The following is a 26,118-nucleotide window of genomic DNA, read 5'->3' as shown; positions in this document are numbered from 1 at the left end:
TAAACAAGCCCAATCATAACAGTGCATATTTTTAGTTATACCAAAATAAATTTTTAAGTGGATCAAAATTTCACTGCATACATCTGAAAAATTGCTGCTCAGTGAATGAGAAACACTGTACTATATTTAATGCATGCTGAGAAGTTCAGTTCATCTGAAACCTTTCAGAAGCTGAATGGTTGAATCTCACCTAGAGTGTATATGAAGTGGAGTAGTAGAAGTTTGAATGAGAATAAAAAGGGATCAGATCGTAAAGTTTCTTGAATGCATGACAAAGAAAATTAAATTCTTTCTACTAAGCAGTAGGAAATACAATCAAGCAAGGAGACAATCTACTCAAACTGTCCTTTAAGAAGATTAATCTATGAAGCTGAATATAATGTGTAAGCTAAGATTTCTCCATTTATTGGAGAAATCAAAGACAAGGTGTTGCATTACAATGTTGTCTTTGAGAGCAAGTACTATTAGCTTAAATAGAAGAGATGGCTGAAGGAATAAAATGGAAGGGTATGTCTATAAAAGCTACAACAAGCTAGATCCAACTCTGCATGGGATGCAGAAAATCTACAAAATATGCTCTATTTGGTAACATTTCCTTTGATAATGAAGTGAGAACTATCGTTTCATCATAATCACCCCAACATTTTAATTATATCTAAATTTTTTTTCCAGATTATAACCAAGTTTGAGGATATCAGTACATCATGTCTAAGAATATTTTTTCTATTACTCTTTAGAGTGAGTTACTACTTTCCTGTATCCTGGGGTGAGGGGGTGGGTGATGCTAATCTTTGAGACTGCCCAGCTGTGATGGAATCCAGAGAACTAAAGCTAATAGCGTTGTTTCCTCTACTTAATGTGATTTAATGGTAATCAATGTCACTCACCAACTCATTAAAAAGCCTTCTTCACAGCTCATCAAAAACTAAAACCTGGGGGATTTGAACCTTTTAAGTCAATTAAAAGACAACAGTACCCAACATTTTTTTCCAAGTACAATTTAAAATGAGCATATAAAAGCACAGCTAAGTGAAAATATTTATTTTTGTATTTGAAAACTCTGCTTTAATTTCACATCAATTTTATAAAGAGGCTTAGTGCAAAAAAGAAAAATATGTAAATTGAAGGCTAATTTTCAAAGAAAGGGAACTTATGACTTAAACCAAGAAATTTAGAACAGTCATGTAACATTAACTCTCTGTCACGGAGGGGGAGATTTCCCCCAAACCCGTCTTGAGTTCTTGTGACTGGACTAATAATACATTTGGCACAAGACAGGTTCGATGCAAGATATTGGATGCTTGGGGTGGTGCACTGGGATGACCCAGAGGGATGGTACAGGGAGGGAGGAAGGAGGAGGGTTCAGGATGGGGAACACGTGTATACCTGTGGCGGATTCATGTTGATATATGGCAAAACCAATACAATATTGTAAAGTTAAAAAATAAAAAAATAAATAAATAACTAAAAAAAAGGAAAAAAAAAGAAAAAGAAACATATTTTAATTCATATTCATGGAGGTCCCAAGAAATAGGCCATAAGAAGTGGCCAAAGCAGGTAGCTTTTGTACCTTTTAGATAAAGAAACAATAAATTTGTGAGCATTTAACAGGAAAAAGAAACCTAGGTTTTAGGTGTCCAATTAATGAAGAATCTGAACAGAGTTTGCTTATCAGGTGGTAAATTAATGAAGTAACAAGGTTTTTTATAGAGGCTTCTAACACCCAATTCCCTATCGTTGGTAAGAAGTATGTCCTTCTGGGCTTTAAGGTGGTGCCTCAGATATAGGGATGCACATTTCACATGGGAGATTAATTTCTCTTTTCAAGGAAGCATAAAGGAGAATTGTTGGAGAAGACTCTTGAGAGTTCCTTGGACTGCAGGGAGATCCAACCTGCAATGATGGGGCCAGATGCCATGATCTTCCTTTTTTGAATATTGAGTTTTAAAGTTCATCCTAAAGGAAACTAGTCCTGAATATTCATTGGAAGGACTGATGCTGAAGATGAAACTCCAATACTCTGGTCACCTAACACAAAGAACTGACCCATTAGAAAAGATCCTGATGTTGGGAAAGATTGAAGGCAGAAGGAGAAGGCGAAAACAGAGAATGAGATGATTGGATGACATCACCAACTCAATGGACTTGAGTTTGAGTAAACTCTAGGAATTGGCACTGGACAGGGAGGCCTAGTGTGCTTCAGTCCATGGGGTCGCAAAGAGCAGACGCAACTGACTGAAGTGAACTGAATCACTATGTCATTGAGGCATATTTGGGGGTGAACTTCCCTGGAACCCAATGCTCCCAAATTTTCCAAAACATCTCATCCTTAAGAGCATTCCCAGTTTGATCTAAAAAATGTTGTTCGGTCACTAAATTGTGTCTGACTCTTTGCAAACCCATGAACACCAGGCTTCCCTGTGTGAACTATCTCCCTGAGTTTGCTCAGACTCATGTCCATTGAATTAGTGATGCCATCCAATCTCATCCCCTGTCATCCCCTTCATCTACCCTCAATCATTCCAGCATGAAGATCTTTTTCCAGTGACACAGCTCTGTGCATCAGGTGACCAAAGTATTGGAGCTTCAGCTTCACCATCAGTCCTTCCAATGAATATGCAGGGTTGATTTCTTTGAATATTGACTGGTTTGATCTCCTTGCTGTCTCCTTGCTCTCAAGTGTCTTCTTCAGCACCAGTTTGAAGGTATCAATTTTTTGGTGCTCAGCCATATTTATTCTCCAGCTCTCACATCTATACATGACTACTGGAAAAATCATAGCTTTGACTCTAGGGGATCTTTGTAGGCAAAGTAATATCTCTGTTTCTTAATATGCTGTCTAGGTTTGTCATTGTTTTTTTCCAACAAGCAAGTGTTTTTTAACTTCATAGCTGCAGTCATCATCCACTGTGATTTTGAAGCCCAGGAAAATAAAGTCTGTTACCATTTCTGTTGTTTCCCCATCTATTTGCCATAAAGTGATGGGGCCAGATGCCATGATCTTCCTTTTTTGAATATTGAGTTTTAAGCTAGTTTTTTCCTTCTTTACTTTCACCTTTATCAAGAGGCAGTTTAATTCTTTTTTACTTTCTTCCATTAGGGTGGTGTCATCTGCATATCTGAGGTTATTAACATTTCTCCCTGCACTCTTGATTCCAGCTTGTGATTCATCCAGCCTGGCATTTCACGTGATGTACTCTGCATACAAATTAAATAAGCAGTGTGACAATATACAGCTTTTATGTACTCCTTTCCCAGTTTTGAACCAGTCTGTTGTTCCATGTCTGGTTCTAACGGTTGCTTCTTAACTTGCATACCAGTTTCACAGGAGGCAGATAAGGTGGTTTGGTATTCCCATCTCTTTAAGAATTTTCCACAGTTTGTTGTGATCTACAAAGTCAAAGGCTTTAGCATAGACAATGAATCAGAAGTAGATTTTTTATTTGGAATTCCCTTGCTTTTTCTGTGATCCCACGGATGTTGGCAATTTGATCTCTGATTCCTCTGACTTTTCTAAGTCCAGCTTGTACATCTGGAAGTTCTCAGTTCATGTACTGCTGAAGCCTAGCTTGAAAAATTTTGAGCATTACCTTACTAGCATACGAAATGAACGCAATTGTAAAGTAGTTTGAGCATTCTTTGGCATTGCCTTTCTTTGGGATAGGAATGAAAACTTACCTCTTCCAGTCTTGTGGCCACTGAAAAGTTTTCCACATTTGCTGGCATATTGAGTGCAGTACTTTTACAGGATTGTCTTTTAGGATTTGAAATAGCTCAGCTGGAGTTTCATTACCTCCACTAGTTTTGTTTGTGGTAATGGTTCCTCAGGCCCGCTTGACTTCACACTCCAGGATGTCTGGCTCTTGTTGAATGACCACCCCATCATGGTTATTCAGGTCATTAAAACCTTTTTTATATAATTCTTCTCTGTATTCTTGTCACCTCTTCTTAATCTTTTCTGCTTCTGTTAGATCCTTGCCATTTCTTCAAAGTAGGGAGACAGAATTAAAAGAGCATGGTTATATAATTAAAAAGTTGATAATAACCTATAATTGGTAAAAACAAGTATAATACAACCTCCATCCCCAAATATAAATTAAATTTCCTGATAAATCCAGTCAAGTTACTTTTTTCATTGTTTTGGTTTTATTGCCTGTTTGGTCTCTGTAATCTACATTACCATATATCCATAATATTTTCTTGTAAATGTGGTCTTCAGTAGGGGAAGTATTTGTGAGCTTTGTGGAAAAATTAAATAAAATTTACTTTTTCTTACTCTATGAGTCTTTATGAACTTTTTTCCAGAGGGAAACAAATTTTCAGAGGGGTAAAATAAAGGGATTTGAAAGCTACATAACTCAGCTACTGTTTGTGTACCTGAAGGCTCTCCATTGCATTCCAGTTAGGAGAACTACTGGAGGTGAAATAGGAAGGTGATTTATTCCCTACATTGAAAGAGCATCTAGTCCTACAATAGTTTCACTGGAGCAAATCTTCTTGTTTTATTTGTAGGGAAATTTAAATTTCCTGAATGCACAGTAAACTTTTCCTGTCTCCCCAGCAAAACAAAACAAAAAGCAACAACAAAACAAGGTTTCCGAAATAGCAATTCAGTACTACAGGAAACTTTCACTTATAGGCTTTTCTTCTATTTCTAGCCAACAAAATTTTAAAGTAAGTATATAGAATATTATTCTTATAGTAATTGTGTTGATATAATTAAAAGTTAAAAACAAGTATTGAAACATTGCGTGCCTGTTGATTCAGTTCAGTCCTGTCTGACTCTTTGCGACCTTATCAACTGTAGCTCACCAGGCTCTTCTGTCCATGAGATTCTCTAGGCAAGAATACTGGAGTGGGTTTCCGTGGCCTCCTCTAGGGGATCTTCTGGATCTAGGGATTGAACCCACATTTCTTAAGTCTCCTTCATTGGCAGGTGGGTTTTTCACCACTAGCACCACCTGAGAAGCCCAACTGGAACATTAACTTGCAATAATTCCATTCTTGGCAAATATAAACACATTTTTATTCAAGACCTTGAGTGGTAATATTCATCTCCCTCTTGCTGCGTCTTAAGAAAGAACTAGTCTTTTAGTCTCAGGGAAGGCAATGGCACCCCATTCCAGTACTCTTGCCTGGAAAATCCCATGGATGGAGGAGCCTGGTAGGCTGCAGTCCATGGGGTCGAGAAGAGTCAGGCACGAATGAGCAACTTCACTTTCATTTTACACTTTCATGCATTAGAGAAGGAAATGGCAACCCACTCCAGTGTTCTTGCCTGGAGAATCCCAGGGACAGAGAAGCATGGTAGGAGGCTGTCTATGGGGTCGCACAGAGTTGGACATGACTGAAGCAATTTAGCAGCAGTCTTTTAGTCTAAACTATTTTTTTTTTTTTTTTTGAAGAATGGGAAGACACTAGAATGTTTTTAAAGTTATCACTTTCTTATTTATGTTACAATAGAGATTGTATGGAAATCTTTTCTGATAGTTTGAAATTAAATACAGACTGCTGGAATACCTAGTTCAAATTTCATTTTTGTCTCCTCTGGTAATTAGGACAAAACCAATGGCTCTCCCACAGGTAAAAAATACATATTTCTATTTGTAGAAGCATGTTCACAACTGGCATACTCTACTGAGCCAATTAGAGGAAATGTCTTTAAAAATCTATTTGAATTCCTGATAAACACTTCTGATTTGAGTAACAAGTTCAGTAGCTAAGAAAAAATTCACAGGCTCAGATAACGGAATTCATATTAATGTAATGCTAATATTCAAGCAAAACTGTGTTTTGTTATTATAGATAACTACATTAATTGAGGTTTGGAGAAGTAGCTATTGGATTTAAAATATAGTCAACAAGGTAACATTCTCTATGACAAGTGAAGACACACTTATCATTGCCTCTGCTTTCATCATTTCATGTTGGATCATGCTCTCCACTGTAATTAATGTCATTATTCAACAACAAGTTGCCTCCATTGTATATGTCTCTGCACAAGAAGTGAGGGATGTGTCAAACAGAGGAAGAGAGAGAAAAATTAGATGTTACTTTCTCATGCATGACTAAGGTTGAGGAATTAAACTTTAAAAGTTTTTACCACTCCCGATTTTTCCAATGATGTATTTATTTTTGTTTCTTTTCAAGTTATTACCAGAAAAATGTAGTCTACTAAAATACAATCATTAAGTAACATTCGACTTTGTTTCTTATTTTCTCTTTGTCAAAGTCTTATACATCTGTCAATCTCAGCACTTGGTTAGAATGAGATAACCATTTTTGCTGCCTCAATAAATTCTATCATCAAGAGTAATAACACCAGCTGATAAGAATCTTACTAATCGCAAGTACGGATGCAATATTTTAGTAAGTCATGAAAGAGAGAAATAAAAGGACCTGAAAAATAGCTCTTCTGTGTAACAGGCAGTGTAAGTGATGATTTCATTGAGTCATGTCATCAACCAATTGAACTGAGTACTGATTTTCCTGGGTTGGGAAGATCCCCTGGAGAAGGGAAAGGCTACCCACTCCAGTATTCTGGCCTGGAGAATTCCACGGACTACCCATGGACTTGCAAAGAACTGGACACGACTGAGCAATGTTCACGTTCACGTTCTGACTTTCCTGGTGGCTCAGACAGTAAAGAATCTGCCTGTAATGCGGGATACCCAGGTTCAATCCCTGGGTTGGGAAGGTCCCTGGAAAAGGAAATGGAAACCCACTCTAGTATTCTTACCTGGGAAACCCCATGGACACAGGAGCCTGCTGGGCTGCAGTCCATGGGATCACAAAGAGTCGGACATGACTGGGCAACTAACACTTTCACTGCTTTTGTTGAGATTTTACAGTTGAAGAAACTGAGGCTTAGAGAACACATCTTCTAAGATTCTGGATGTAGTGAATGTGTGCTACAAGCTTAAAACCTTTGCAATTTGATGACAGGACCCCGCACTTTACTGAGTAAGATACATTGACTTGTATAGATTTATCACAGATAAACATACTCTTTCCATTAGCCCTTGACATATTGGAAAATGTCTTTAAAACTCACATTATGAGTGCACAATTCTTAGGAGAATCAATACTATGAACTGCTAAGTAAAAGGACTGCTACTCCTTAAACCCTCATTTCTCACTGAAAAAATAAATTTGTTTAAGAGACAACCTGTAAGTTTTTTATTAAGATTTTTTGGCTTTTGTTAGAGTTATAGTTTTTCTTTTCTTTTCTTTTTTTTTTTTTTACATGAACAAGCCAATTATTAGGCAAGGACACAAGTGAACAAGATTTATATAGTGAAAACTTTTTCCCACAAAAGGTCATTATAGACAGAAAACGACAATAAAAAACCAAACCTTTATAATTTATGAATTGGAGATACATTTTACAAAAGTGAAATTAGTTTGAGAAATTGTTAATAATGAAATTTTGATCTTTAAAAAAAAATTGACATTTAATATGTTTCTGAAGAAATGTTCTTTCACAGAAAAGCACTTGACATAGATAAAATGATTTTACTGCAAAATAAAACCTATTTTTTAATTATCATTTCATTTACTTTAGATGCAGTATTGGTGTTTATTTTTTAAGACAGTCTTTTAAGCCAACAAGGGCTTTGATACTAAAATGTATTCAATATAACCTTTGTAGTGACTGTAAACCATTCATTTAATTAAACTTTAGCTCTAAAATATATGGAGCATTCTTTCACTTGTAAGTCATTAAATAATCATTTATTGATCATGTCTTAGACTTTATACTACACAATGTGGATGCAATGAAGTAAAAATTAAAATCTCATTAGTGGGTGTTATTGTTTTATAGAGTAGATAGTTAAATAATTATATAATATAGTAAAATTTCATGTAGGATATTATGAGAACATTCAAATGAGGGAAGCTGATTCTGTTTGGTGTTTGTCCTGGGTTGCATGGTGCCCCTTACCTGCCCCTCCCCCAATTCACATTTATCTGGAAACTCAAAATTGTGATCTTACTTAGAGTTTCTGCAAATATGGTTAAGATGAGGTGATACTGGATAAGGATACACTCTAAACTTGAGGAGTTATGTCTTTATTATGAAGGGAGAAATTTGAATACAGGAAGAGAGCCTTTGAAGAAGGAGATAGAAATTGGAGTGATGGTGTCCCAAGTAAAGGAATGTCTGGGGTCTGTAGAAACTGGAAGAGGCAAGAACTTCTTCCCTAGAGCTTTTGTAGAGAGCCTGGCCTTGATTACATCTTAGTTCCATACTTCTAGATTCCAGCACTGTGAGAGAATAAATTTCTCTTGTGTTAAGTCTCCTAATTTTAGGTGATTTTTGACAGTAGCGCTCAGAAACTAATACAGATCTTGGTAGCAGAAGCTGTATAGCTATACACAAACACCTGAAAATGTGAAAGCAGCTTGAGATTGGGTAATGGGTAGAAAGGCTGGAAAATTTTTGAGATGCGTGATTTAAAAACCTTTTAGATTGCCTTGAGGAGACAGTTTATAGAAATATGAATGTAAAGGCAAATCTGGTAAGAGATCAGAAAGAAAATAAATACTTTATTATCTTAACTAATCATATATATCATCATCAACAAAATCAGCAGATAGAAATATGAACATTAAAGGTGTTTCTAATAAGGTCTCATAAGGAAAGAAGAAACTTACTGGACCTTAGATGACAAGTGGTCTTTGATATAGGGGCAGAAAACTTGACTGAATTGAGCTGTAGTATTGTGTGGCAAGTATAACTTGTAAGCTACGAACTTCAATATTTAGCAAAAGAGATTCCCACCAGTCTCTGAAATGGGTAGCTTGTTTCTTCTTTGAGTTTATAGCAAAATCCATAAAGAAAAAGAGAAACTGAGGAAGGAATCGTTAAGCAAAAATGAACCAGTCCTTGATATTTTGGAAAAATTTCACCCTATCCAGATAGAATGGTATGGAGACATGTTCATGACTGTGGCTTTAATAACTTTGCTGAGGAAATTATGTGTGTGACATATGGATACAATCATCCAACTCAAAAGAAGCCAGGAATAGAGATCGATCACGTGCTACAGAATCTGTAGAGAAGCTTCTTGTAGAATGGTATGGATTGCCTCAATATACATAGAAAACTGATAAGATATTTGAGAAGGTTTTATCAGCAGAGGCACTGTCAGCTTGAACTGAATGGGGGCAGAGACAGCATGAAATGAAGGAAGGTTGTTGGTCTATAGGCAAGAAATAGGTTGAGAAAATTGCCCAGGTACAAATACGTACTACTCTTCAAGAAAAAGAAAAATTACTTTGAAGAAAGAGGCAGAATCCAGGATTAGTGACCCAGAAGCATAAGATAATGGACTTAGTTCTGTAGGCCCAGAGGATGAATTGTTGAGACCCCCTTGTACCCAGAAGACAGACTCTCCAGGAATCCAAGGGAGACAGAACGAGAGAATCATTCTCAAACTGTGTAACCTAATGAAATTTACCTTGCTGGATTCTATATTCTTTATATCAGTAATTCCTTCATTTGTTTAAGTTCTCTCATTAAAATATAAATGTCTCTCTTCTGCCTGTCCCACAACTTGTACTTTAGAATCAGATAGTATTTCCAGTTTCACAGGTCCAAATCTGGTATTAAATTCTGCTCCAAGATTGATCATAAACAGAACCTCACCTGTAGATAATTTAGACTATCACTGATTTTTCTTAAAATATCTATTACTTAGATGATGAAATTTGAAACTTAAATTTGATATGTATGTGAGATTTTGGTATAGAGTTAAAGCTCAAAGAGATTAAGACTCTGGGAATTTTGGAACTGAATGAACATATCTTGCATGTAGGATGGATGTGAATTTTGGTGGCCATGGGGTGGACTCTACCGGATTGAATAGCATGTCCTGAAAATTCACGTACACCCAGATACTCAGAATATGACTTTATTTGCAGTTCAGTTCAGTCGCTCAGTCATGTCTGACTCTTTGAGACCCCATGGACTGCAGCACACCAGGCCTCCCTGACCATCACCAATTCCTGGAGTTTACTCAAACTCATGTCCATTGAGTCAGTGATGTAATCCAGCCATCTCATCCTCTGTTGTCCCCTTCTCCTCCTGCCCTCAATCTTTCCTAGCATCAGGGTCTTTTCAAATGAGTCATTTCTTCACATCAGGTGGCCAAAGTATTGGAGTTTCAGCTTCAACATCAGTCCTTCCAATGAATATTCAGGACTGATTTCCTTTAGGATGAACTGGTTGGATCTCCTTGCAGCCCAAGGGACTGTCAAGAGTCTTCTCCAACACCAAAGTTCAAAAGCATCAATTATTTGCAATTAGTTAAGATAAAGGCTTCCCTGGTAGCTTAGCTGGTAAAGAATCTGCCTGCAATGCAGAAGACCCCTGTTGATTCCTGGATCAGGAAGATGCCCTGGAGAAGGGATAGGCTACCCACTCTCATATTCTTGGGCTTCCCTGGTGACTCAGCTAGTAAACAATCCACCTGCAATGTGGGAGACCTGGGTTTGATCCCTGGGATGGGAAGATTCCCTGGAGAAGGAAATGGCTACCCACTCCAGTATTCTGGCCCAGAAAATTCCATGGGCTGTATAATCCACGGTGTCACAAAGAGACATGACTGAGTGACTTTCACTTCTCAAGATAAAGTCAAATTGGTTAAACTGACTGTAACTTCAGGATGACTCTGTTCCTTTAAGAAGAAAATTTGTATACAGAGACATAGACACACACAGGGAGAAGATAGCCATGTGAAGACAGAGGTTGAAATTGGAGTTCTTCTGCCCGAAGCTAAGGAGTGCCTGAGACCACCAGAACCTGCAAGAGGCAAAGAGGGAGTTTTTAAAACTTTTGCAAAGGACAGGTCCCAGTCAACACCTTCACTTCAGACATATAGATTCAAAAACTGTGAGAGAATAAACCTCTGCTGTTGTAAGCCACCAAGTTTGTGATAGTTGGTTATAATAATCTAAGCAAACTAATACCGTGTAGAACAGATCAGGGGAGGCTTCACAGAGGAATGTTTCAATTGGTTTTCAAAGAATAAATATGTTTTTTTATAAGCAGAAAATAGTAACATGTTAAGATAAATGGATGCTAAAATCTTAAAAAAAAAGAAAGAAAAAAGAGAGAAGTTTAATTTCTAAAACAAATTGTTGCTTTAGGAGTTTCACAAGAATAATATGAAAATAACAACAGACTGGTTTCAAATAGGAAAAGGAGTTCGTCAAGGCTGTATATTGTCACCCTGCTTATTTAACTTATATGCAGAGTACATCATGAGAAACGCTGGACTGGAAGGAGCACAAGCTGGAATCAAGATTGTCGGGAGAAATATCAATAACCTCAGATATGCAGATGACACCACCCTTATGGCAGAAAGTGAAGAGGAACTAAAAAGCCCCTTGATGAAAGTGAAAAAGGAGAGTGAAAAAGTTGGCTTAAAGCTCAACATTCAGAAAAAAAAAAGATCATGGAATCTGGTCCAATCACTTCATGGGAAATAGATGGAGAAACAGTGGAAACAGTGTCAGACTTTATTTTTTTGGGCTCCAAAACCACTGCAGATGGTGACTGCAGCCATGAAATTAAAAGACGCTTACTCCTTGGAAGGAAAGTTATGACCAACCTAGATAGCATATTCAAAAGCAGAGACATTACTTTGCCAACAAAGATTCGTCTAGTCAAGGCTATAGTTTTTCCTGTGGTCAAGTATGGATGTGAGAGTTGGACTGTGAAGAAAGCTGAGCCCCGAAGAATTGATGCTTTTGAACTGTGGTGTTGGAGAAGACTCTTGAGAGTCCCTTGGACTACAAGGAGCTCCAACCAGTCCATTCTGAAGGAGATCAGCCCTGGGATTTCTTTGGAAGGAATGATGCTAAAGCTGAAACTCCAGTACTTTGGCCACCTCATGCGAAGAGTTGACTCATTGGAAAAGACTCTGATGCTGGGAGGGATTGGGGGCAGGAGGAGAAGGGGACGAAAGAGCATGAGATGGCTGGATGGCATCACTGACTCAATGGATGTGAGTCTGAGTGAACTCTGGAAGTTGGTGATGGACAGGGAGGCCTGGCGTGCTGCGATTCATGGGGTCGCAAAGAATCGGACATGACTGAGTGACTGAACTGCACTGAACTGAATAACATGTCAGGTTTATAAAACTGAATACCATTGAGGCAAATTTGTCATGAAACACCCAGATATATGGCCTTTGTTATGTTTGAAACTTTAAGAAACTGCCAAACTGTTTTCCAAGGTGGTTCAGTTCAGTTCAGTCTCTCAGTCATGTCCAACTCATTGCAACCCCATGGACTGTAGCCTGCCAGGCTGCGCTGTCCACCACCAATACTTGGAACCAGTTCAAACTCATGTACATTGAGTCGGTGATGCTATCCAACCATCTCATCCTCTGTTGTCCCCTTCTTCTCCGGCCTTCAATCTTTCCCAGCATAAGGGTCTTTTCAAATGAGTTGGTTCTTTGCCTCAGGTGGCCAAAGTATTGGAGCTTTGGCTTCATCTTCAGTTATTCCAGTGAATATTCAGGACTGATTTCCTTTAGGATGGACTGGTTGGATCTCCTTGCTGCCCAAGGGCCTTTCAAGAGTCTTCTCTAACACCTCAGTTCAAAAGCATCAGTTCTTTGGTGCTCAGCTTTCTTTATGGTCCAACTCTCACATTCATATGTGACTACTGGAAACACCATAGCTTTGACTATATGGACCTTTGTTGGCAAAATAATGTCTTTGCTTTTTAATATGCTGTCTAGGTTGGTCAAAGTTTTTCTCCCAAGGAGAAAGTATCTTCTAATTTCATGGTTGCTGTCACCATCTGCAGTAATTTTAGAGTCCAAGAAAATAAAGTCTGTCACTGTTTCCATTGTTTCCCCATCCATTTGCTATAAAGTGATGGGACCAGATGGCATGATCTTCCTTTTTTGAATGTTGGGTCTTAAGTCAGCCTTTTCACTCTCCTCTTTCAATTTCATCTAGAGGCTCTTTAGTTCTTCTTTGCTTTCTGCTATAAGGGTGGTGTCTTCTGCATATTTGAAGTTATTGATATTTCTCCCGGCAATCTTGATTCCAGCTTGTACTTCATCCAGCTCAGCATTTCTCATGCCGTATTCTACGTATAAGTTAAATAAGCAGCATGACAATATACAGCCTTGACATACTCCTTTCCCAGTTTGGATCAGTCTGTTATTCCATGTCCAGTTTTAACTGTTGCTTCTTGACCTGCATACAGATTTCTCAGGAGGCAGGTAAGATGCTCTGGTATTCTTATCTTTTTAAGAATTTTCCACAGGTTGTGATCCACATAGTCAAAGACTTTGGCATAGTCAATAAAGCAGAAGTAGATGTTTTTCTGAAATTCTCTTGCTTTTTCAACAGATGTTGAAGCCTCGCTTAGAGTAATTTAGCATTACTTTGCTAGTGTGTGAGATGAGTGCAATTGTGTGGTAGTTTGAACATTCTTTGGCATTGTCTTTCTTTGGGATTGGAATGAAAGCTGACCTTTTCCAATCCTGTTGCCACTGTGGAGTTTTGGTGATATAATTTAATATCCTCAACTTCGTTACGTGGTGTTTTTCAGCTGATCAACTGTATCTGACTCTTTGCTATCCTACGGACTGCAGCACACCAGTCTTCCATTTCCTACACTATCTTCCTGAGTTTGCTCAAACTCATGTACACTGAATCAATGATGCCACGCAGACATCTCATCCTCTGTACCCTGCCTTCTCCTCCAGCCTTCAATCTTTCCCTCAATATGTAATAAGTTCCAGTTTTTCCACATTCTTGACAATTCAAGGTATGGATAGTCTTTTTAATTTTAGCCATGTTAGTGAAGGAATAGTGGTATTTTATTGTGATATTAATTTGCTTTTCCCTATGACTAATGATGTAAATGTATTTTTTATCTTTGCTATTTAAAAACAAAATAAAGTAAGTTGAATTCAAAGATAAGGTTCTGACCTCATTAGAAATAAAGGGAGATAAATCCATCTTTTTAAGATCAATGAATTCCTGTATTTTTCGTTTGAATCCCTCTTCTCTTGATCTAAACAGTCCCTAGATTTCAGCAAAATTGAAAAAAAAAAAAACAGTAAAGTGATGAGTTAATATTTTTACAACTGTTTTACACTTGAAGACTTGTCATTTGTACTCACTGAAGGCTCCTATATGCAATTTCTCAATTTGGGTCCTTCCTGCTAGGTTATATTTTGGATTACATCTTGATTACATGCTGAATTTAGATTATATCAAGAAGTAGGGAAGTTATTCTCAAGTATTTTGGTGATGCAGCTTTTCCAGGTTTAGACAATGCTACAGCCCCCCACTGCTCTGAATGAACATACTGTGGTCCCTAGCATGCATTTGAATAGAATGATTAAGTGATATGACCTTGATTTTTTAAAATTCCATCTATTGCATTTTCTATAACTTTGATTGACTGATACACAAGGGTCTTAAGTTCTATCACTTTTTGACTAAGTATGGAAATACTGATGAAGGCGCCCTGGTTTCAGATTCCATCTCTACCACATACTAGATGTGTGACTTTGGCTAAGTTGCATAACTCCTTTATGCCTTGGTGTCCTCATTCATAAAAGTGAAAATAATTAAGCATGCTAAAAAATAATATATGTAAGTCACTTAGAATATGTAATAGGTACTAAGGACATGGTATTATGCGTCTTTTTTACATAAAATATAGTCAGTGATTTCACTTTCTGGATACTTGTGTAGAATTTTAAAAAAGTACATGGTCTGTTTCCAATAGGTGAAACATATCTTTTCTTTACTCTGCCATTTCCATTGCAAGAATAATAATAAATAATAAAAAGTTTCTCAGCTTATATTTTTGTGGCAGGTTACTGAAAATCTTATCCATATGAAGAAATAGGGATGCACAATGATCTATATTGTCTTTGATTGTAAAGGCAATTCAGCCTATAATAAGACAAATATTGGTAGATTTTTTATTAGACTTTTAACATTATTTTAGTTCAGCCATAAGGGGCCAAGTGTCAATTCCAAAGTATTTCCTGGAATGTCAGCTCATTCAAAATACTTGATGTTCTCCCCACTTTTTCAATTTATGTATATGGACATTAGAGATGAAATAAATGAAAAAATGAATCAACTTTCTTGATTGCTAAATGAGTTGTAGCTTTGTGTTTCTTAATTTCCATACACTTAAAAGATCAGGTGTAATAGTATGTGGCCCGGATGGTAAAGAATCTGCCTGCAATGCAGGAGACCTGGGTTTAATCCCTGGGTCTGGAAGATCCCCTGGAGAAGGGCATGGCAACCCACTCCAGTATTCTTGCCTGGAGAATCCCATGGACGGAGAGCCTAGCAGGCTACATCCATAGGATCACACAGAGTCAGACACAAATAAAGTGACTTAGCAAGGCTAGCACAACACTGTGTGTGAAAGGATGAATACACACTAAAATGATCCATGGTTAATTAAAAGTAAAAGGGACGAGAAATTTTAATTTTTACTTTTTTACTGCTTATCTTTTAATTAAGTGGTTGGTCAAATGCTTTTTGATGCCAGTTGAGGAAGGAATTGAAAGACAGAATGAACTTTACTTGAAGAAAAACATTTCAGATGGAAATACCTCATATTGTTTCCCCGCAGGTAATTTTTACTTACAAAGAGCTCTGTAAAAATGTATTTTTCCAATTTTAATTATATGACCATTAAGAAGAATGGTTTTCTTTTGCAGGCAGCTAAGAGAATTTCCAGTGGTTTAATGTGCTTGGAGAACCCAAAACAAGTTATTATTTTATTTTTAATTCAAACTTGGCTTAGATTTGTTCCTCTAGGAGACATATTAGAAGACATTTGGTTTTGAAAAAATAATAAGAGTAACAATATTAAGGGTTTATGTTATCCACTAATTGTTTTTTTTCCCATCCCCTAATGGTTGAAGAGGCCTCTTGGTGAATTTTGCAAATGTTTGCAGGTGCCGAATGTGTCAAAGTTGCACCTGCAGATTTACATGATTGTGCTTCCATAAGCTTCATGCTGCACAGTATATGGTGAATGCAGTAAAAACAGATGGACCTAGGGACAGCTGGAGTCTGTGAAGAAAAATGAAAATAACAAAGCAACGGCAAAAAAAAAAAAATCAGCAAATATATCAGTGTAGTTCTCATCTTCCATTGGATTAAGGAATGCAGTAGGTATTTTTCAGCATAGAATCAGCAGCAGTTGAATTATAACTAGGAGAGTAATTGTGCAGACTCCTCGAATCAATAATTCAACTGAAGTAACCTGGAATACTGATGTACAATTTTAGGTGCCTCTATGATAAACTGGGCACACATCTCCCAGGGCCAAGACAGTCGCCACCATCGGTCTTGCCTTCTCTAAATTCATTATCTGTTTTGTATGTTCATCAAGTTCTATAGATTCTTCCTTCAACTTGATCCTCTAATTACAGAAATTTCCCATTTCCATAGCCAGCAATTAGCCTCCTCATATTTAAAACCTGAATTATTGCAAAGATGTCCTGCCACTAGCAAGACAAGATGGTATAATGGAAACCATACATATTTTAAAGATATAGTCCTGATTGTGACTGTGATTTATTTGTTTAAGCCCTCCAAACCCTATGTTGTTGTTTATTTGCTGTGTTATGTCCTACTCTCTGTGACCTCATGGATTGTAGCCTGCCTTTCTCCTCTCTTCATGGGATTTTCCAGGCAAGAATACTGAAGTTGATTCCATTTCCTTCACCAGGGGACCTTCTTGACCCAGTGACTGAACTCACATCTCCTGCATTGGCAGTCAGACTCTTTATGGCTGAGCCACCAGGGAAGCATTCAAACTTTTAGTTCAGTTCAGTTCAGTCACTCAGTCATCTCAGTGTCCAACTCGTTGTGACCCAATGGACTGCAGCACGCCAGGCTTCCCTGTCTGTCACCAACTCCCGGAGTCCACCCAAACTCAAATCCACTGAGTTGGTGATGCCATCCAACCATCTCATCCTCTGTTGTCCCCTTTTTCTCCTGCCCTCAGTCTTCCCAGCATCAGGGTCTTTTCAAATGAGTAGGCTGTTAGCATCAGGTGGCCAAAGTACTGGAGTTTCAGCTTCAACACCAGTCCTTCCAGTGAACACTCAGGATTGATCTCCTTTAGGATGGACTGGTTGGATCTCCTTGCAGTGCAAGGGATTCTCAAGAGTCTTCTCCAACACCACAATTCAAAAGCATCAATTCTTCTGAGTTCAGCTTTCTTTATAGTCCAACTTTCACACCTATACATGACTACTGGAAAAACTATAACCTTGACTAGGTGGACCTTCGTTGACAAAGCAATGTCTCTGCTTTTGAATATGCTATCTAGGTTGGTCACAACTTTCCTTCCAAGGAGTAAGCGTCTTTTAATTTCATGGCTGCAGTCACATCTGCAGTGATTTTGGAGCCTAAAAAAAATAAAGTTTGACACTGTTTTCACTGTTTCCTTATCTATTTGCCATAAAGTAATGGGACCGGATGCCATGATCTTAGTTTTCTTAATGCTATGCTAAGTCACTTCAGTCGTATCCGACTCTGTGCGAACCCATAGACGGCAGCCCACCAGGCTCCCCTGTCCCTGGGATTCTCCAGGCAAGAACACTGGAGTGGGTTGCCATTTCCTTCTCCAATGCATGAAAGTGAAAAGTGAAAGTGAAGTCGCTCAGTCGTGTCCAATTCTTAGCGACCCCATGGATTGCAGCCTACCAGGCTCCTCCGTCCATGGGATTTTCCAAGCAAGAGTACTGGAGTGGGGTGCCATGTTGGGCTTTAAGCCAACTTTTTTACTTTAGGGGGCTAATATAAAATATAAGGCCTAGAATTACTTTCTAGAACTGTGTACGAAACAAAGGAATAAGACAAATGAAGTTTGTTCAAGTTGCACAGTTAGGAATATAATAAACCAAGTTTTTTTAAAAGAAAGTTTATGCTAACAAATGCAATACAGTCCTAATATACTATGAAGATTCCTTCCTGTTTCTGACTCAAGGCGAAGGTTGATTTCACAAAAAATATTCTGTATCTCAGACACATGAAAAGATGCCAAAATTAAGAAACACACATGAAAAGATGTTTAGGGAAATAGAAATCAAAAATATCTCACCCCTGTCAGATTGGCTATTATAAAAAAAAGGTAACAAGTATAAAGTGTTGGTGAGGATGTGGAGAAAAGGGAACCCTCATGCACTGCTGGTTGGATGGTAAATTGGTGCATCTAAAACGGTATAGAGGTTCCTCAAAAAATTAAAACCAAAATTGCTCTGTGGTCCAGCAATCCACTTTGGGTATTTATCTAAAGAAAACAAGACAGTAATTTGAAAAGGGTGGTAGCTAGAGGGGAGGGTCATAAAGGTACAAAAGAAATGAAGGGGATTAAAAGGTACAGACCTTCAGTTTATGAACCCTGTGTGCTTAACGCTCAGTCATGTCCGACTCTTTGCAACCCCATGGATTGTAGCCGGCCAGGCTCCTCTGCCATGGGGATTCTCCAGGCAAGAATACTGGAATAGGTTGCCTTGCCCTCGTCCAGGGGATCTTCCCAACCAAGGAATCAAACCCAGGTCTCCCACACTGCAGGCAGATTCTTTACCAGCTGAGCCACCAGGGAAGCCCAAGAATACTGGAGTGGTAGCCTACCCCTTCTCAAGGGGATCTTCCCGACTCAGGAATCGAACTAGGGTCTCCTGCATTGCAGGCAGATTCTTTACCATCTGAGCTACCATAGAAGCCCTTATAAGCCATAGGAATATAACATACAGCATAAGGAACATAGTCAATAATATTATAATAACTTTATATATATGATTACTGAGTTTATCATGGAGATCATTGCATAGTATTGCAAATGTCACATTATTATGTAGTACACCTGAAATTAATATGTGTCAACACACACACACACACACACACATATATATATATATAGTCTACATCTTTTTTTCCATTGAGGTTTAAAAAAGACAAATATATTAAATTTGAATTAGAGATATAACAATGAATATTTTAGTTATCTTCTACTGCCTCTCCAAATCCATTCCTCATTATTCCATAAACTTCCACCTATCCTGAAATAGGAGCAGTGAAAGTGTCAAGACTAATTAGAAGGCTATTGTTATGATTTGGACAACAAATAATGATTGCTTGAACTATAAATAGATATGCTGAACTATGGTCAAATTCTATATATTTAAACAGTGAAATAATAACCCATTGATGAACATTACTGAGGAAAAAGAGGACTACTTTAGGTTAATAAAAGGGTCAATTCATCAAGAGAACACGGCAGTCCTAAATGTGCATAAACCTAGAAACATTGCTTCAAAATATATGAAAATATCAAACACTGATATTGCTTGAAAGAAGACATAGAAAATACACAATTACAGTACAGAATCTCATCACTCCTCTCTCAGTAATTGAAAGATCAAGTTGATGAAAAATCAATAATCATATAACACACTTAAAAAATATCAGCAGAAACACTTCAACTGCTCATGAGAGAATGCATGGTCTCCTCTAGTGCACATGGAATACTTGCCAAAATAAATCATATCCTGTGGGATAAAAGTCAGTCTTAATACATTTAAAAGAATTAAAACCATGGAAATTGTGTTCTCCAACCACAATAAATCAAAGTGTAAATCAACAGCAGAAAGATGACTGGCAAAATTGAAATACATTTAAAAATTAAACATCATCTTTTAAAATTAGATATATTTTGGAGAAAAAAATCATAAAAATTTAGAAAATGTTTTGAACTAAATGAAAATGAAGCCACATCCTGTGAAACTTGTGGTATTTAGCTAAAGCATGGCTTAAGAGAAATTTACAGTAGTGTTGATATTAAAATCCAAAATCACTGCAGAAGGTGACTGCAGCCATGAAATTAAAAGACGCTTACTCCTTGGAAGGAAAGTTATGACCAACCTAGATAGCATATTGAAAAGCAGAGGCATTACTTTGCCAACAAAGGTCTGTCTAGTCAAGGCTATGGTTTTTCCAGTGGTCATGTATGGATGTGAGAGTTGGACTGTGAAGAAGGCTGAGCACCAAAGAACTGATGCTTTTGAACTGTGGTGTTGGAGAAGACTCTTGAGAGTCCCTTGGACTGCAAGGAGATCCTATCAGTCCATTCTGAAGGAGATCAGCCCTGGGATTTCTTTGGAAGGAATGATGCTAAAGCTGAAACTCCAGTACTTTGGCCACCTCATGCGAAGAGTTGACTCATTGGAAAAGACTCTGATGCTGGGAGGGATTGGGGGCAAGAGGAGAAGGGGACGACAGAGGATGAGATGGCTGAATGGCATCACTGACTTGATGGACGTGAGTTTGAGTGAACTCTGGAAGTTGGTGATGGACAGGGAGGCCTGGCGTGCTGTGATTCATGGGGTTGCAAAGTGTCGGACACGACTGTGCGACTGAACTGAACTGAACTGAACTGGTGTTAAAAAAGAAAAAAGAATAAAAATTAATTATATAAGCTTCTACCTTAGGAAACTAGAAAAATGAGCAAATTAAATTCAAAGTGAGCAGTGGAAAGAATATATTAAAGATAAGAATAGGTACTAATGAAAGTAAAACAAAAAACAAAGAAATTAATGGAATAATTGGGATGGCAAATGTAATTGATTAAAAGGGGACATGAGAGTGATTAAAATATTGTTAAATGTTACATACCTTTGTCAAAAACTAAACAGACTGTATCCTAAAAAAATGTATCATAAACTAAACATATCCTAAAATAAATCTAAACTATATCTTGCATTTTATTTGTCAAAAAGTGTACTTTAAAAATTATTTACATTATGCCAAATATAAGGCTTTTGTTGTTAATATGTATTTTAAAACAGTCTCACATTCAATGACTGGACTTTTTACTTTCCTGGAATATTTTTAGTAAGCTTCTTATTGGAGAATAGTTTTAGAAACATAGAAAAGTTGCAAAGAGAGTTTCTGTACATCTCACAGGTTGTTTAGCCTATTGTTACTATCTTACATTAGTATGGTACATTTGTCACAACTAATGAACTGATGTTGATACATTATCATTATACAAACTTGCATACTTTACTCATATTTCATTAGTTTTTTAACTAATGCCCTTTCCTGTTCTAGAATGCAGGATGCCACAGTGCATTAGCTGTCACATTTGCTTAGACTCCTCTTGGCCATGGTGTTCCTCAGACCTTGCTTTTGAGTTTTGAGGAGTGCTGGTCAGTATTTTGTAGCACGTCCCTCAATTGAGATGTCTCTGATGTTTTCCTTTTGTCTGGGGTTATGTATTCTTTGGAAGAAAACTATAGAGTTAAAGTCCCATTCTTATTGCATTATATCAAGGGTATATACTATCAATATGATTTATCCTGTTGATGTTGACACTTATCATCTGGCTGAGGGAATATTTCTCATGTCTCTCCATTGTAGAGTCATTGTTTTTCCTGTCTTTCCAGACTGTACTCTTTGTAAGAAAATCACTATGAGTAGCATATTTCAAAGAGTGTGGAATTACACTCATATGCTCAAAATCCTTGGGGAAAGACTAACTATATAGATAAATGTTTTGAAATTATTTTCAACAAGAAATCTGTCTTGTCGGCCACCATGCTGTAATCTGAATATTTGTGTCTCCTCAAAATTCATATGTTGAAATCTTAATGCTCAATATGGTGGATAGAAGGTTGTACCTTTAGGAAGTGCTTAGGTCATGAGAGTGGAGCCCTTGCTAATGGGATTTGTGTCTTATTAAAGAAACCACACAGTGCTGTCTAGCCTCTTCTGCTGTGTGAGGACACAGTGAAAAGATATATCAGTTCAGTCACTCTGTCGTGTCCGACTCTTTATGACCCCATGGACTGCAGCATGCCAGGCTTCCCTGTCCATCACCAACTCCCAAAGCTTGCTCACACTCATGTCCATTGTGTTGGGGATGCCATCCAATCATCTCATCCTCTGTCGTCCGCTTTTCCCATCTTCAATCTTCCCCAGCACTGGGGTCTTTTCCAATGAGTCAGTTCTTCACATCAGGTGTCCAAAGTATTGGAATTTCAGCTTCAGCCTCAGTCCTTCCAATGAACATTCAGACTGAAAAGATATATAGGTATCTGTAAAGCACGAAGTCCTAACAGTGATTCTGCTGGCATCTTCATCCTGGACTTACCAGCCTTCGTGAGTATATGATTATATGTTTGTTATTTATGAGCTGCCTAGTTTATAGTATATCTGTTATGTGTGTGTTGAGTTAGTCGTTTCTGACTCTTTGTGACTCCCTGAACTTTAGCATTCCAGATTCCTCTGCCCACGGAATTACCCAGGCAAGAATACTGGGATTACTGGATTACAAGAATACTGTCATTTCTTACTCCAGGGGATTCTCCTGACATAGGGATCAAATCTGCCTCTCTTTCATCTTCTGCATTGGCAGGCAAATTCTTTATCATTGTGCCACCTGAGAAGCCCATTTTTGTTACAGCAGTCTGAGTAAACTAAGATACTAACATTAAATTATTTATGTATTTAATCATTTATTTATCTCTTATGAACGCATGGATATTAACTTTGGGTGACCATCCAATACATTATTTATTTTGTTGCTTAGATTGTTACAGCTTTGGTCACTGAGAAACCTTTCAATTGATTCCTGTGCACTTTTGACATACTATTTTGGTTGTATCTTTGAATGTGCTGTTTTCTGGAACTAAAAGATGTCCCAGGTTTATCTTATACATCCCCTATCCTAGCCCGAGAATTCACTATTTCTCCAAAGAACTGTATTTCCTTGTATTGAAGAATGATATTAGAAACCAGTATCTGGGCACTGGTTGTAATCATTGCTCCTGGGATGTATCAATAGTTGCTTTAGGCAGAGCAAGAAAATATTAAATTTTTTGAGATATTTAATTAACAGAATTAATTAATTAATAATGGTAACAGTGAGAGACTTTATTTGCTTGGGCTCTAAAATCACTGCAGATGGTGACTACAGCCATGAAATTAAAAGATGCTTGCTCCTTTGAAGAAAAGCTATTACCAACCTAGACAGCATATTAAAAAGCAGAGACATTACTTTGATGACTAAGGTCTGTCTAGTCAAAGTTATGGTTTTTCCAGCAGTCATGTATGGATGTGAGGGATGAACTATAAAGATAGCTGAGCCCTGAAGAATTGATTCTTTTGAACTATGGTGTTGGAGAAGATTCTTGAGGGGCCCTTGAACTGCAAGGAGATCAAACCAGTCAGTCCTAAAGGAAATCAACCCTGAATATTCCTTGCAAGCACTGATGCTGAAGCTCAATATTTTGGCCACCTGATATGAAGAGCTGACTCACTGGAAAGACCCTGATGCTAGAAAAGACTGAGGGCAGGAGGAGAAGGGGATGACAGAAGATGAGATGGTTAGATGGCCTCACCGATTAGATGGACATGAGTCTGAGTAAGCTCTGGGAGTTGGAGATGGACAGGGAGGCCTGGCATGCTACAGTCCATGGGGTTGCAAAGAGTCGGACATGACTGAGCAGTTGAAATGAAACTGAACTAAATTAACAGAATTTTATACTTTTAATGTGCAAGATTTGATTTTTTTTTTTTTTTAGGTTGCACTGGGTCTTCACAGCCTTGTGCAGACTTTCTCTAGTTGCAGCGAGCAGGGGCTACTCTTAGTTGTGGTGTGCGGGCTTCCAGCTGCAGTGGTTTCTCTTATTGTAGAACGCAGCCTTTCCAATCAGTGGAAGCCCTGGGTCACTGATAGATGTGCAGGCTTCCGTAATTGTGGCATGTGGCCTCAGTAGTTGTGGCTGGTGGGCTCTAGAGCTTAGGCTCAGTAATTGTGGCACATGGGCTCAGTTGCTCTGTGCCATCTGGGGTCATCCTGGACCAGGGATGGGACCTGTGTCCCCTGCACTGGAAGGTGGATTTGTATCCACTGTGCCACCAGGGGTGTCCTGAATTTTAATTTTAATAAATCTCTCACCCATGATAAGAAACCCATGATTCTTACACTATGATTATTTTTTAATACATGTTATTTTATTTTCCATACTTACTTACATTTTGATTTTAAATATTTCTGACTTTGTTATTTATGTACATCATGATTTATGAGTCAAATTGTATCTTTATATGGATTTCTAATTAACCTAGAATAATTTATTAAAAAGATTAACAGTTTTCCATAAACAACAGGTAATGACTTTGTATTCAGACTACAGAAAAACTCTGGCAAAGCAGTAACATTAGAGACAATAACCAAAAAGAAATCTGGTCACAAAACTTTAATTTTTAAAAAATATAATTTAAGGGTTTATTACAAAGTACAAAATATTAGTTTCCCATTGCCAGTGATTCAAGATAACAAGGCTAAGAGCTCTGGCTTGAGCTGGGGGTTAAAAGCCAGCCTGAAGAGAGAGCCTGTCACAGTCCCCAGCTGGTGGGTTCCCTAGGGCAGCTGCTATCTGCTCATTATTCCCAGGGGGCTTGTTCACTGCATGCTTTGAGTCACGAGTCCCTGTTATAATGTGCATGTCCATCCTGAAATGCTGAGGAAATGAATGAATGAAGCATGACTGGCCAATAATGGTGGCCATGCTGCAGTGCAGAACAATGATTGTGAATGCCATGGCCACTGTTCTCTCGGGGTTTCTTGCCTGAATGTAGACTTGCTCTACTGTGTTAAATTCCTCTAACATCAGTGGGTGCCCTGGATCATTGATAGAACTAATCAGATTGAAGATCTATCACATTAGTGCTGTTTAGACCTGCTCGTCCTCACTCCACAGGGCGTGTATAGATGAGGGGATTGCACTGAGTTTCTAAAACAATCCTTGAGAAATTGTTATCTGATTAAAATATTTGTTTCCCCCAACTTCTAACTGTAGATATAGATATATTTTCAAAATTTAGTTTTCCCCATATTCCATTCTTATAAATAAAGTCTTCATTGGGAAATATTAAGTGTTAACATGGTTTGGTGTTTTTTGTGGATTTTTTTTTTTTTGCTTTTTTTTCCTGATATACCTAATAGATAAATAGATATCAATGTTTATGTTCATAAAATTTTATATATAAATACGGATACTGCATATATATGTGTGTGTAACAAGGATCAGTTCAGTTCAGTTCAGTCAGTCATGTCCGACTCTTCGTGACCCATGAATCGCAGCACGCCAGGCCTCCCTGTCCATCACCAACTCCCGGAATTCACTCAGACTCACGTCCATCGAGTCAGTGATGCCATCCAGCCATCTCATCCTCTGTCGTCCCCTTCTCCTCTTACCCCCAATCCCTCCCAGCATCAGAGTCTTTTCCAATGAGTCAACTCTTCGCATGAGGTGGCCAAAGTACTGGAGTTTCAGCTTTAGCATCATTCCTTCCAAAGAAATCCCAGGGCTGATCTCCTTCAGAAGGGACTTATTGGAGCTCCTTGCAGTCCAAGGGACTCTCAAGAGTCTTCTCCAACACCACAGTTCAAAAGCATCAATTCTTCGGTGCTCAGGTTTCTTCACAGTCCAACTCTCACATCCATACATGACCACTGGAAAAACCATAGCCTTGACTAGACGGACCTTTGTTGGCAAAGTAATGTCTCACAAGGATACCAAGCCATAAAATACGTATGACATGAAAACTTCCTCTACTTTGTGAGTTATCAAGTAAATGAAAATTAAAATTACTATGACCTACTATTACATGACGATCAGAATGGTTAAAGTTTGAAAGACTAAAAACATATGTAGTGGTGAGTATGTGGAGCACCAGGAATTCTTAATCACTACTGTGAAAAAGAATTAGCATAACCTACTAAACTTAACACACTTAGATATGTATCTGGTAGAAATGATTATACCTGTGACCAACAGATATGTACAGAAATGGTCATAGTAGGCCATACCCTGTGTGGGAAACAAGCTAAGTATTCGTTAAGAATAGCATGAAGAAATTGATCATGTTATAGTCATATAATAATACTAAACTGCAATGAAAATAATAATCAAGATGTGCCGACTTTAAACAAAACATATTATGATTCCACTTAAACTTCAAAGATTGCCATTGTTGTTGTTCAGTTGCCAAGTCAAGTCAGACTCTGAAACCCCATGGACTGCA

The sequence above is a fragment of the Bos mutus genome, chromosome 15 (genome assembly GCF_027580195.1).
Source record: "Bos mutus isolate GX-2022 chromosome 15, NWIPB_WYAK_1.1, whole genome shotgun sequence".
Lineage (NCBI taxonomy): Eukaryota > Metazoa > Chordata > Mammalia > Artiodactyla > Bovidae > Bos > Bos mutus.
The sequence above is the reverse complement of the archived record's forward strand: the minus strand, read 5'-3'. Positions refer to the sequence as shown.